The sequence below is a fragment of the Schistocerca serialis genome, chromosome 4 (assembly GCF_023864345.2).
Source record: "Schistocerca serialis cubense isolate TAMUIC-IGC-003099 chromosome 4, iqSchSeri2.2, whole genome shotgun sequence".
Lineage (NCBI taxonomy): Eukaryota > Metazoa > Arthropoda > Insecta > Orthoptera > Acrididae > Schistocerca > Schistocerca serialis.
The window spans coordinates 416348041-416360444 of NC_064641.1; the positions used below are offsets into that span (position 1 = coordinate 416348041).

The 12404-nt window shown below is 57.6% G+C and overlaps 2 non-coding genes across 2 annotated transcripts; both read right to left on the minus strand.

Moving 5' to 3' along the window:
• Positions 1-7612: 7612 nt before the first annotated feature.
• On the minus strand, positions 7613-7767 carry LOC126476441 (5.8S ribosomal RNA). The gene has a single exon (XR_007586975.1). It is a non-coding gene; the product is annotated as a 5.8S ribosomal RNA (ribosomal RNA).
• A 350-nt stretch (positions 7768-8117) lies between these two features.
• On the minus strand, positions 8118-10026 carry LOC126476935 (small subunit ribosomal RNA). Its single transcript, XR_007587367.1, has one exon. It is a non-coding gene; the product is annotated as a small subunit ribosomal RNA (ribosomal RNA).
• Positions 10027-12404: the final 2378 nt, after the last annotated feature.

Consider the following 12404-nt stretch of genomic DNA (forward strand, 5'->3'; position numbering starts at 1 on the left):
CGACCCGCTGGGTGCCGGCCTACGGCCCGGGTGCGCAGCCTGTCCTTCCGCGGGCCTCGGTTCGCGTCTGTTGGGCAGAGCCCCGGTGTCCTGGCTGGCTGCCCGGCGGTATATCTGGAGGAGTCGATTCGCCCCTTTGGGCGCTCGGGCTCCCGGCAAGCGCGCGCAGTTCTTCCCGGATGACGGACCTACCTGGCCCGGCCCCGGACCCGCGCCGCTGTTGGCTCGGGATGCTCTCGGGCGGAATAATCGCTCCCGTCAGCGGCGCTTCAGCTTTGGACAATTTCACGACCCGTCTTGAAACACGGACCAAGGAGTCTAACATGTGCGCGAGTCATTGGGCTGTACGAAACCTAAAGGCGTAATGAAAGTGAAGGTCTCGCCTTGCGCGGGCCGAGGGAGGATGGGGCTTCCCCACCCTTCACGGGGCGGCGGCCTCCGCACTCCCGGGGCGTCTCGTCCTCTTTGCGAGGTGAGGCGCACCTAGAGCGTACACGTTGGGACCCGAAAGATGGTGAACTATGCCTGGCCAGGACGAAGTCAGGGGAAACCCTGATGGAGGTCCGTAGCGATTCTGACGTGCAAATCGATCGTCGGAGCTGGGTATAGGGGCGAAAGACTAATCGAACCATCAGGTAGCTGGTTCCCTCCGAAGTTTCCCTCAGGATAGCTGGTGCTCGTACGAGTTTCATCCAGTAAAGCGAATGACTAGAGGCCTTGGGGCCGAAACGACCTCAACCTATTCTCAAACTTTAAATGGGTGAGATCTCCGGCTTGCTTGATATGCTGAAGCCGCGAGCAAACGACTCGGATCGGAGTGCCAAGTGGGCCACTTTTGGTAAGCAGAACTGGCGCTGTGGGATGAACCAAACGCCGAGTTAAGGCGCCCGAATCGACGCTCATGGGAAACCATGAAAGGCGTTGGTTGCTTAAGACAGCAGGACGGTGGCCATGGAAGTCGGAATCCGCTAAGGAGTGTGTAACAACTCACCTGCCGAAGCAACTAGCCCTGAAAATGGATGGCGCTGAAGCGTCGTGCCTATACTCGGCCGTCAGTCTGGCAGTCATGGCCGGTCCTTGCGGCCGGCCGCGAAGCCCTGACGAGTAGGAGGGTCGCGGCGGTGGGCGCAGAAGGTTCTGGGCGTGAGCCTGCCTGGAGCCGCCGTCGGTGCAGATCTTGGTGGTAGTAGCAAATACTCCAGCGAGGCCCTGGAGGGCTGACGCGGAGAAGGGTTTCATGTGAACAGCCGTTGCACACGAGTCAGTCGATCCTAAGCCCTAGGAGAAATCCGATGTTGATGGGGGCCGTCATAGCATGATGCACTTTGTGCTGGCCCCCGTTGGGCGAAAGGGAATCCGGTTCCTATTCCGGAACCCGGCAGCGGAACCGATACAAGTCGGGCCCCTCTTTTAGAGATGCTCGTCGGGGTAACCCAAAAGGACCCGGAGACGCCGTCGGGAGATCGGGGAAGAGTTTTCTTTTCTGCATGAGCGTTCGAGTTCCCTGGAATCCTCTAGCAGGGAGATAGGGTTTGGAACGCGAAGAGCACCGCAGTTGCGGCGGTGTCCCGATCTTCCCGTCGGACCTTGAAAATCCGGGAGAGGGCCACGTGGAGGTGTCGCGCCGGTTCGTACCCATATCCGCAGCAGGTCTCCAAGGTGAAGAGCCTCTAGTCGATAGAATAATGTAGGTAAGGGAAGTCGGCAAATTGGATCCGTAACTTCGGGATAAGGATTGGCTCTGAGGATCGGGGCGTGTCGGGCTTGGTCGGGAAGTGGGTCAGCGCTAACGTGCCGGGCCTGGGCGAGGTGAGTGCCGTAGGGGTGCCGGTAAGTGCGGGCGTTTAGCGCGGGCGTGGTCTGCTCTCGCCGTTGGTCGGCCTCGTGCTGGCCGGCGGTGCAGGATGCGCGCGCCTGCGCGGCGTTCGCGCCCCGGTGCTTCAACCTGCGTGCAGGATCCGAGCTCGGTCCCGTGCCTTGGCCTCCCACGGATCTTCCTTGCTGCGAGGCCGCGTCCGCCTTAGCGTGCTCCTCCGGGGGCGCGCGGGTGCGCGGATTCTCTTCGGCCGCCATTCAACGATCAACTCAGAACTGGCACGGACTGGGGGAATCCGACTGTCTAATTAAAACAAAGCATTGCGATGGCCCTAGCGGGTGTTGACGCAATGTGATTTCTGCCCAGTGCTCTGAATGTCAACGTGAAGAAATTCAAGCAAGCGCGGGTAAACGGCGGGAGTAACTATGACTCCTTGGGTTATAGTTACAGGGAGAGTGATGCGTAATACATGGGCCTAGCCCTCTTAGCCTCTCCTCTTCTGCGGTCTTCTCCCCTTCTCGTGGGCCCGCTGATTTTCGCAGAGTGGAAGACCGCACCAGGGGCTTGGGGGGGTTACCAGCCCCCCCTCGCATTATCCCTTTTTTTAGTTGGGGGCAGCATAAAAGTAAATAAAAGTGGTGGCCCTTCCGCTGAAGGTGCCACCCCAGCTTCCCCAGCACCTAGCCGGCCAACCGGCCGTGCCGAAAATTTTGTAACTTTTGTAGCTGTATACGCCTGTAGTGAGTGCCACCGCAGCTTCACCACCAAGAACGGTCTCGGGGTCCATCGCCGCCGCCAACACCTTGCGGCCGCCAACGCGGAGATCGTCACGGAGAGGCATCGCGCGAGGTGGACGGAGGAAGAAGTCCTGTCGCTCGCCAAGGCAGAGGCCGAACTGTTCCTCGAGAGGGACGCCCGGTTCTTCTTTGTAAATCAAGAACTCGTCAGGATGTTCCCCGACCGAACGCTCGAGGCAATGAAGTGCCAAAGGCGGAAAGCTGCCCACAAGCAGCTTGTCCGCCAATTCATGGAGGCGCTTGAGATCGGTCGGGGGGAAGAGCCGGCGTCCCGCCGGGGAGCAGCGAGCCCGCTGCCCGACGCGGGCGATGCCGCTGCGCCGCCCGTCGACGCAGCCGAGGACTTCGCGGCCGACACCACCGGGCCGCCGCCGGAGGGGCCGACTGACGCCGCCATCTGGGAGCATCTGGCGGGGCTACCTGCTTCCGCCCAGCGTTTCTCTGCCCTGGATCGAGTCATAGGTCTGGGGCAGGGCACGCCGCCCGATGTCATCCTGGGCATGCTCCCGGATGCCCTTGCGTCGGTCGGGTCCAGAGGGGAGAGATCGATCACCAGGACACAGCGGCCGCGCCAACCACCGAAGCGGCCGCCTGCCGCGCCGCCGACGCAGAAGCGCAAGCGGCGCCGCTGGGAATACGCGAGAACGCAGGATGCCTTCCGACGGTCGCGTGCACGTTGCGTGCGCGGCCTCTTGGATGGCACCCTGCTCCAGCCGCCACCTGCCATCCCTGGTCTGCTGGACTTCTGGGCGGACCTCTTCACTAAGAAGCCCGTCTCCACCGCGGGCTTCATTCGTGACCGCCTCCTCCCGCACTCGGAGCCTGTCGCTCTTGAGTGCCTATGGGGGCCGGTCACACATGAGGAGGTCGCCGCCGCGTTGCCGCCCAGGGGATGAGCGGCCGGGCCGGACGGCCTTACCCCAGCGGAGTTGCGGCGCCTGCCGCACGAAGTCCTGGTGAAAGTGATGAATCTCTTCCTTCTGGCCCGCGCCCTTCCGGAACGCCTGCTTCGCGCGCGGACGTCCCTTCTCCCGAAAACGGCTGCACCAACATCCCCCGCTGACTTTCGCCCCATTACGGTCTGCTCGGTGTTGGCGCGGACCTTTCATAAGGTTCTCGCGTCACGCCTGATGCGTGCTTGTGCTGTGGACGAACGTCAGCGGGCATTCATCCCTCGGGATGGGATGTTGGAAAACACGTTCATCCTGGACACTGCTCTCACCGACGCAGTTCGCTCCTGCCGCTCTGTCTTTGTGGCATCGATCGACGTATCAAAGGCATTCGATTCGGTAGATCATGCTGCCCTTCGCCCCGTGCTGAAGGCGCATGGCCTGCCGGATTGCTTTGTCGAGTATGTCGAGCGGTGCTACGAGGGCAGCACGACAGTGATAGCGGACGGCGCCGGCGTGGGCGTGTCTGTGCAGCCAGCACGGGGCGTTCGCCAGGGTGATCCCCTCTCCCCCCTCCTGTTCAACTTTGCGGTGGACTACGTTTTAGGCCAACTGCCCTCCCACATCGGAGCTCGGATCCTCGGTCGCAGAGTCAACGCTGCGGCCTTTGCAGATGACGTCTTGCTGTTTGGAGCGACCCCGAGGGGCTTGCAGTCCCTCATCGACGCAGCTACCGCAGCCCTCGCCCACCTGGGGCTGCAGATCAACGCCCGGAAGTGTTTCACCCTCGCCTTAGTCGCGTCAGGGCGTGAGAAGAAGGTGAAGGTGGACAGCAATGTCACCTTCACAGCAGGCAATACCACCATGCCTGCCCTGCGTGTGGGTGAAACCTTCCGGTACCTGGGGCTGCAATTTTCCACGGCGGGTCGCTGTGTCTTCAATCCACGTCGCCACCTGGTGGAGCAGCTTGACGTCATCTCCCGAGCTCCGCTGAAGCCGCAACAGCGCCTCCACGCTCTCACCAACGTGCTTCTCCCTGGCCTGTACCACGGGCTGGCCCTCAGCCGCACCCGGGTGGGTGCCTTGAAGTCGGCCGACGTCACCATCCGGGCCGCCGTCAGGAGATGGTTCCGCCTTCCGGCGGACACCCCCCTGGGATACTTCCACGCTCCTGTTGCCCAGGGGGGCCTCGGCATTCCATCTTGCCGATGGATGGGTCCAACGCTTCGTCGGTCCCGTCTCCTGGCGCTGAAGAAGATAGGGCCAGCCTGCGACGGTGCAGGCATGGATGAGGTGCAGCGTGAGATCGAGGTGCTGGAGCGCCACCTAATGTGGGAGGGCCACCTCCTCAAATCGTCAACGCAGGTTGGGGAAATGTGGGCGGCGCGCCTACACATCGCCATTGACGGTGCGGCGCTGTCATCCTCTGCCGCCGTCAGTGGCCAACATCAGTGGGTCGCCGACACCAGTCGCCTGCTATCTGGGCGTGAATACATCGACGCCCTCCGCGCCCGCATCAACGCCTTCCCTACGAAGGCACGGCGCAGTCGCGGGCGGGAGGCGGACACCAGATGCCGCGCGGGGTGCCAGGCCGTGGAGACCGCCAACCACGTACTTCAGGCTTGCTTCAGGACGCACGGGTCCCGGGTCAAGCGCCATGACGCTGTTGTGCGTTATGTCGCCCGTGGACTCGCGCAGAGGGGCTTCAATGTCTCCGTGGAGCCCCACCTCCGAACACCTAAGGGCATCCGCAAGCCTGACGTGGTGGCGGTCAAAGACAGCATCGCCCGCGTGGTCGACGCCCAGATAGTCGGAGACCATCTCCGGCTCGACTGGTGTCATTCCCAGAAGGCGGCCTACTACGACACGCCGTCCATCCGGCGTGCCATCTCCAACCTGCACCGTGACGTTGAGGAGGTGATTGTGTCCACCGCGACGTTGAACTGGAGGGGTGTATGGTCTCCAGCGTCGGCGAGGGATCTCGCCGCCTTAGGCTTCCGACCCCGAGAACTGGCGGTGCTGAGCACCAGAACACTACAGAGCTGCTGCAGAAGTTACAAAGTTTTCGAGCGTATGACGGCTCCTAGCCCGAAGCAGCGTGTCGGCGTCGGCTAGGCTGCTGGTTATTTTCTTCGCCTTGACTCCTGGGGCCTATCCACAGGAGGAATAAACCGTCTTTGTTCTTTCTTCTTTGTGTCTTTAATTTGTGTTGTGTTGTTCTTCCGCACTTATATATGTATATATGTATGTTAGTTTTATTCTTTTTTCTTGTGGTACCACCCTGTAAGTCCCCACCTCGGTGGCGGACATGGCGTGAAACACCTGCCACACATTATATGTATATGTATATATTTGTGTTATTCAATTATTTGAATAAAGACGGCTGTTGAATAGCCAAATGCCTCGTCATCTAATTAGTGCCGCGCATGAATGGATTAACGAGATTGCCGCTGTCCCTATCTACTATGTAGCGAAACCACTGCCAAGGGAACGGGCTTCGAAAAATTAGCGGGGAAAGAAGACCCTGTTGAGCTTGACTCTAGTCTGGCACTGTGAGGTGACATGAGAGGTGTAGCATAAGTGGGAGATGGCAACATCGCCGGTGAAATACCACTACTTTCATTGTTTCTTTACTTACTCGGTTAGGCGGAGCGCGTGCGTCGTGGTATAACAACCCGGCGTCACGGTGTTCTCGAGCCAAGTGTGTTAGGGTTGCGTTCGCGCCGCGGCTCCGTGTCCGTGCGCCACAGCGTGCGGTGCGTGTGGGTGCAAGCCTGCGCGTGCCGTGCGTCCCGTGTGCGTCGGCGCGTCCGCGTTTGCGTTGTGCCTTAACCTAACCTACGCCCCGGGAGTGCGGAGGCCGCCCCGTGAAGGGCGGGGAAGCCCCATGCTCCCTCGGCCCGCGCAAGGCGAGACCTTCACTTTCATTACGCCTTTAGGTTTCGTACAGCCCAATGACTTGCGCACATGTTAGACTCCTTGGTCCGTGTTTCAAGACGGGTCGTGAAATTGTCCAAAGCTGAAGCGCCGCTGACGGGAGCGATTATTCCGCCCGAGAGCATCCCGAGCCAACAGCGGCGCGGGTCCGGGGCCGGGCCAGGTAGGTCCGTCATCCGGGAAGAACCGCGCGCGCTTGCCGGGAGCCCGAGCGCCCAAAGGGGAGAATCGACTCCTCCAGATATACCGCCGGGCAGCCAGCCAGGACACCGGGGCTCTGCCCAACAGACGCGAACCGAGGCCCGCGGAAGGACAGGCTGCGCACCCGGGCCGTAGGCCGGCACCCAGCGGGTCGCGACGTCCTACTAGGGGAGAAGTGCGGCCCACCGCACACCGGAACGGCCCCACCCCGCGGCGAGTGGAAAGGCAACCGGACACGACCCCGCCGCGGATTGCTCCGCGCGGGCGGCCGGCCCCATCTGCCGAGGGCGGAGGCCAGTGGCCGGATGGGCGTGAATCTCACCCGTTCGACCTTTCGGACTTCTCACGTTTACCCCAGAACGGTTTCACGTACTTTTGAACTCTCTCTTCAAAGTTCTTTTCAACTTTCCCTCACGGTACTTGTTCGCTATCGGTCTCGTGGTCATATTTAGTCTCAGATGGAGTTTACCACCCACTTGGAGCTGCACTCTCAAGCAACCCGACTCGAAGGAGAGGTCCCGCCGACGCTCGCACCGGCCGCTACGGGCCTGGCACCCTCTACGGGCCGTGGCCTCATTCAAGTTGGACTTGGGCTCGGCGCGAGGCGTCGGGGTAGTGGACCCTCCCAAACACCACATGCCACGACAGGCGGCAGCCTGCGGGGTTCGGTGCTGGACTCTTCCCTGTTCGCTCGCCGCTACTGGGGGAATCCTTGTTAGTTTCTTTTCCTCCGCTTAGTAATATGCTTAAATTCAGCGGGTAGTCTCGCCTGCTCTGAGGTCGTTGTACGAAGTGTCGCACGCCACACCGCCAGCCGGCTGTGCACGCTACCGAGTAAGTACCGGTATGCGAACCGCCAGGCGACGGGCGCGCATCGCACGTTTAAGGAGACGCGGCCGGCCCCACAGGCGGCCACGACACTCCCAGGTCTGCGAAGCGGGGCAAACGCCGCGCGCTTCAGTATACGTAGCCGACCCTCAGCCAGACGTGGCCCGGGAACGGAATCCATGGACCGCAATGTGCGTTCGAAACGTCGATGTTCATGTGTCCTGCAGTTCACATGTCGACGCGCAATTTGCTGCGTTCTTCATCGACCCACGAGCCGAGTGATCCACCGTCCTGGGTGATCTTTTCATAGTTTCCACTATCTCTTTCAAGACAGTTGCATAGGCGGGACTGAGGCGTGTGGCGGCCCTGTTCCAGCGTTCAGTGTCCAACGGCCTCACGGCCGATGGGCGTCGTACGGCTCCACACCGGAGCGGACAGGCACTCGGGCGAAAGTCATTCAAAACCGGCGCCAGGCGCCAGGTGCCGCAGGCCAGCCGCTCCAGCGCTTCAGCGCTCGTACCACACAACATTGCCGTTAGTTTTGAGACGAACGCGTGGTTCCGCATGCGGCGCACGGCTACTGCGAGCCGTACAGGTAGCGTGTTGCGCGACACGACACGCACATCGAAAGACATGCAGTCTAGTCGGTAATGATCCTTCCGCAGGTTCACCTACGGAAACCTTGTTACGACTTTTACTTCCTCTAAATGATCAAGTTTGGTCATCTTTCCGGTAGCATCGGCAACGACAGAGTCAATGCCGCGTACCAGTCCGAAGACCTCACTAAATCATTCAATCGGTAGTAGCGACGGGCGGTGTGTACAAACGGCAGGGACGTAATCAACGCGAGCTTATGACTCGCGCTTACTGGGAATTCCTCGTTCATGGGGAACAATTGCAAGCCCCAATCCCTAGCACGAAGGAGGTTCAGCGGGTTACCCCGACCTTTCGGCCTAGGAAGACACGCTGATTCCTTCAGTGTAGCGCGCGTGCGGCCCAGAACATCTAAGGGCATCACAGACCTGTTATTGCTCAATCTCGTGCGGCTAGAAGCCGCCTGTCCCTCTAAGAAGAAAAGTAATCGCTGACAGCACGAAGGATGTCACGCGACTAGTTAGCAGGCTAGAGTCTCGTTCGTTATCGGAATTAACCAGACAAATCGCTCCACCAACTAAGAACGGCCATGCACCACCACCCACCGAATCAAGAAAGAGCTATCAATCTGTCAATCCTTCCGGTGTCCGGGCCTGGTGAGGTTTCCCGTGTTGAGTCAAATTAAGCCGCAGGCTCCACTCCTGGTGGTGCCCTTCCGTCAATTCCTTTAAGTTTCAGCTTTGCAACCATACTTCCCCCGGAACCCAAAAGCTTTGGTTTCCCGGAGGCTGCCCGCCGAGTCATCGGAGGAACTGCGGCGGATCGCTGGCTGGCATCGTTTATGGTTAGAACTAGGGCGGTATCTGATCGCCTTCGAACCTCTAACTTTCGTTCTTGATTAATGAAAACATACTTGGCAAATGCTTTCGCTTCTGTTCGTCTTGCGACGATCCAAGAATTTCACCTCTAACGTCGCAATACGAATGCCCCCGCCTGTCCCTATTAATCATTACCTCGGGTTCCGAAAACCAACAAAATAGAACCGAGGTCCTATTCCATTATTCCATGCACACAGTATTCAGGCGGGCTTGCCTCCTTTAAGCACTCTAATTTGTTCAAAGTAAACGTGCCGGCCCACCGAGACACTCAATAAAGAGCACCCTGGTAGGATTTCAACGGGGTCCGCCTCGGGACGCAGGAGCACGCACGAGACGGTCGCACGCCTTCGGCTCGCCCCACCGGCAGGACGTCCCACGATACATGCCAGTTAAACACCGACGGGCGGTGAACCAACAGCGTGGGACACAAATCCAACTACGAGCTTTTTAACCGCAACAACTTTAATATACGCTATTGGAGCTGGAATTACCGCGGCTGCTGGCACCAGACTTGCCCTCCAATAGATACTCGTTAAAGGATTTAAAGTGTACTCATTCCGATTACGGGGCCTCGGATGAGTCCCGTATCGTTATTTTTCGTCACTACCTCCCCGTGCCGGGAGTGGGTAATTTGCGCGCCTGCTGCCTTCCTTGGATGTGGTAGCCGTTTCTCAGGCTCCCTCTCCGGAATCGAACCCTGATTCCCCGTTACCCATTACAACCATGGTAGGCGCAGAACCTACCATCGACAGTTGATAAGGCAGACATTTGAAAGATGCGTCGCCGGTACGAGGACCGTGCGATCAGCCCAAAGTTATTCAGAGTCACCAAGGCAAACGGACCGGACGAGCCGACCGATTGGTTTTGATCTAATAAAAGCGTCCCTTCCATCTCTGGTCGGGACTCTGTTTGCATGTATTAGCTCTAGAATTACCACAGTTATCCAAGTAACGTGGGTACGATCTAAGGAACCATAACTGATTTAATGAGCCATTCGCGGTTTCACCTTAATGCGGATTGTACTGAGACATGCATGGCTTAATCTTTGAGACAAGCATATGACTACTGGCAGGATCAACCAGGGAGCTGCGTCAACTAGAGCTGAGCAGCCGGCCGCCCGGGAGTGTGTCCCGGGTGCCCGCGCGAACACGCAAGCATCCGCTCAATTATTCTGCAAACAGGAGGAGGCTGAGCTCCCCTGCACAACACACCTCGAAACCCTCTCAGGTCCCGGCGGCGCGCAGCGCCGTCATAAGTACTTGGTCGGTTTCGAGAGAGGCGCAATCGCCTGGAGTTAGGCGAGTAGACGCTTTAGGTGCGACCACCCGTGCTCCCAACTGAGCTTGCCGCTGCCGACAGAGGCCCGGGAGCGTGCTGTCGTGGCATTGCCGGCGGGAGACAACACGCGCCACCTACGGTGACCGGCAGCTCCAACGCCAGCGCCACAGAAGGACAAAAGCCCCACTTGGGTGCCGAAGCGAACTCTCCCAGCACAGCGCACGCGCCAACACGTCCGCACAGCTGCGATACAAACCACCTGCGAGAACCGCTGGGGCGACCGAGCAGCAGACGGCGTACGGCGCCGAGCGCCGGGCGGCGGCGCATCCTCGCTTCACACCCACATGCCATTCACGTTCGTGGGCATGGTGGGTATCGCTGAAACAACCGGTTAATAGCTCAACCGATCGTCGCCATCACTGATTCACCTCTAGCGAGAACAACCGCACCACAACGGGTTACCGGTTGTTCATTTGCGTAACGTCACCAGCAAACGTAGACGTCCATCGCCATTTGCAACTTCGAGTATTGCATGCCTGTGTCAGGCACACTTCGTCTGCCCACATACACGCAACAAACTATATTGCGACGGTTGCGGTTAGGCAACACTACACTACTTTAACGAGTCGCATAACAATTACAGAGCAGGTTAAGGCGCATAGTGCGTCAGGTTAAGGCGCAATGTAGGTTAGGTTAAGGCGCAATGTAGGTTAGGTTAAGGCGCAATGTAGGTTAGGTTAAGGCACAACGTAGGTTAGGTTAAGGCACAAATTGGGTTAGGTTAATGCACAAATTGGGTTAGGTTAAGGCACAAATTGGGTTAGGTTAAGACACAAATTGGGTTAGGTTAAGGCACAAATTGGGTTAGGTTAAGGCACAAATTGGGTTAGGTTAAGGCACAAATTGGGTTAGGTTAAGGCACACATTGGGTTAGGTTAAGGCACACATTGGGTTAGGTTAAGGCACACATTGGGTTAGGTTAAGGCACAAATTGGGTTAGGTTAAGGCACAAATTGGGTTAGGTTAAGGTACTACGTAAGTTAGGTTAAGGCACAACGTGGGTTAGGTTAAGGCACAACATGGGTTAGGTTAAGGCACAACATGTGTTAGGTTAAGGCACAACGTAGGTTAGGTTAAGGCACAACGTAGGTTAGGTTAAGGCACAACGTAGGTTAGGTTAAGGCACAACGTAGGTTAGGTTAAGGCACAACGTAGGTTAGGTTAAGGCACAACGTAGGTTAGGTTAAGGCGCAAATTGGGTTAGGTTAAGGCAAAAATTGGGTTAGGTTAAGGCACAAATTGGGTTAGGTTAAGGCACAAATTGGGTTAGGTTAAGGCACAAATTGGGTTAGGTTAAGGCACACATTGGGTTAGGTTAAGGCACAAATTGGGTTAGGTTAAGGCACAAATTGGGTTAGGTAAAGGCACAAATTGGGTTAGGTTAAGGCACAAATTGGGTTAGGTTAAGGCACAAATTGGGTTAGGTTAAGGTACAACGTGGGTTACGTTAAGGCACAACGTGGGTTAGGTTAATGTACAACGTGGGTTAGGTTAAGGTACAACGTGGGTTAGGTTAAGGCACTACGTGGGTTAGGTTAAGGCACTATGTGGGTTAGGTTAAGGCACAACATGGGTTAAGTTAAGGCACAACATGCGTTAGGTTAAGGCACAACATGGGTTAGGTTAAGGCACAACATGGGTTAGGTTAAGGCACAACATGGGTTAGGTTAAGGCACAACATGGGTTAGGTTAAGGCACAACATGGGTTAGGTTAAGGCACAACATGGGTTAGGTTAAGGCACAACATGGGTTAGGTTAAGGCACAACATGGGTTAGGTTAAGGCACAACGTGGGTTAGGTTAAGGCACAACATGGGTTAGGTTAAGGCACAACATGGGTTAGGTTAAGGCACAACATGGGTTAGGTTAAGGCACAACATGGGTTAGGTTAAGGCACAACGTAAGTTAGGTTAAGGCACCACGTAGGTTAGGTTAAGGCACAACGTAGGTTAGGTTAAGGCACAACGTAGGTTAGGTTAAGGCACAACGTAGGTTAGGTTAAGGCACAAATTGGGTTAGGTTAAGGCACAAATTGGGTTAGGTTAAGGCACAAATTTGGTTAGGTTAAGGCACAAATTGGGTTAGGTTAAGGCACACATTGGGTTAGGTTAAGGCACAAATTGGGT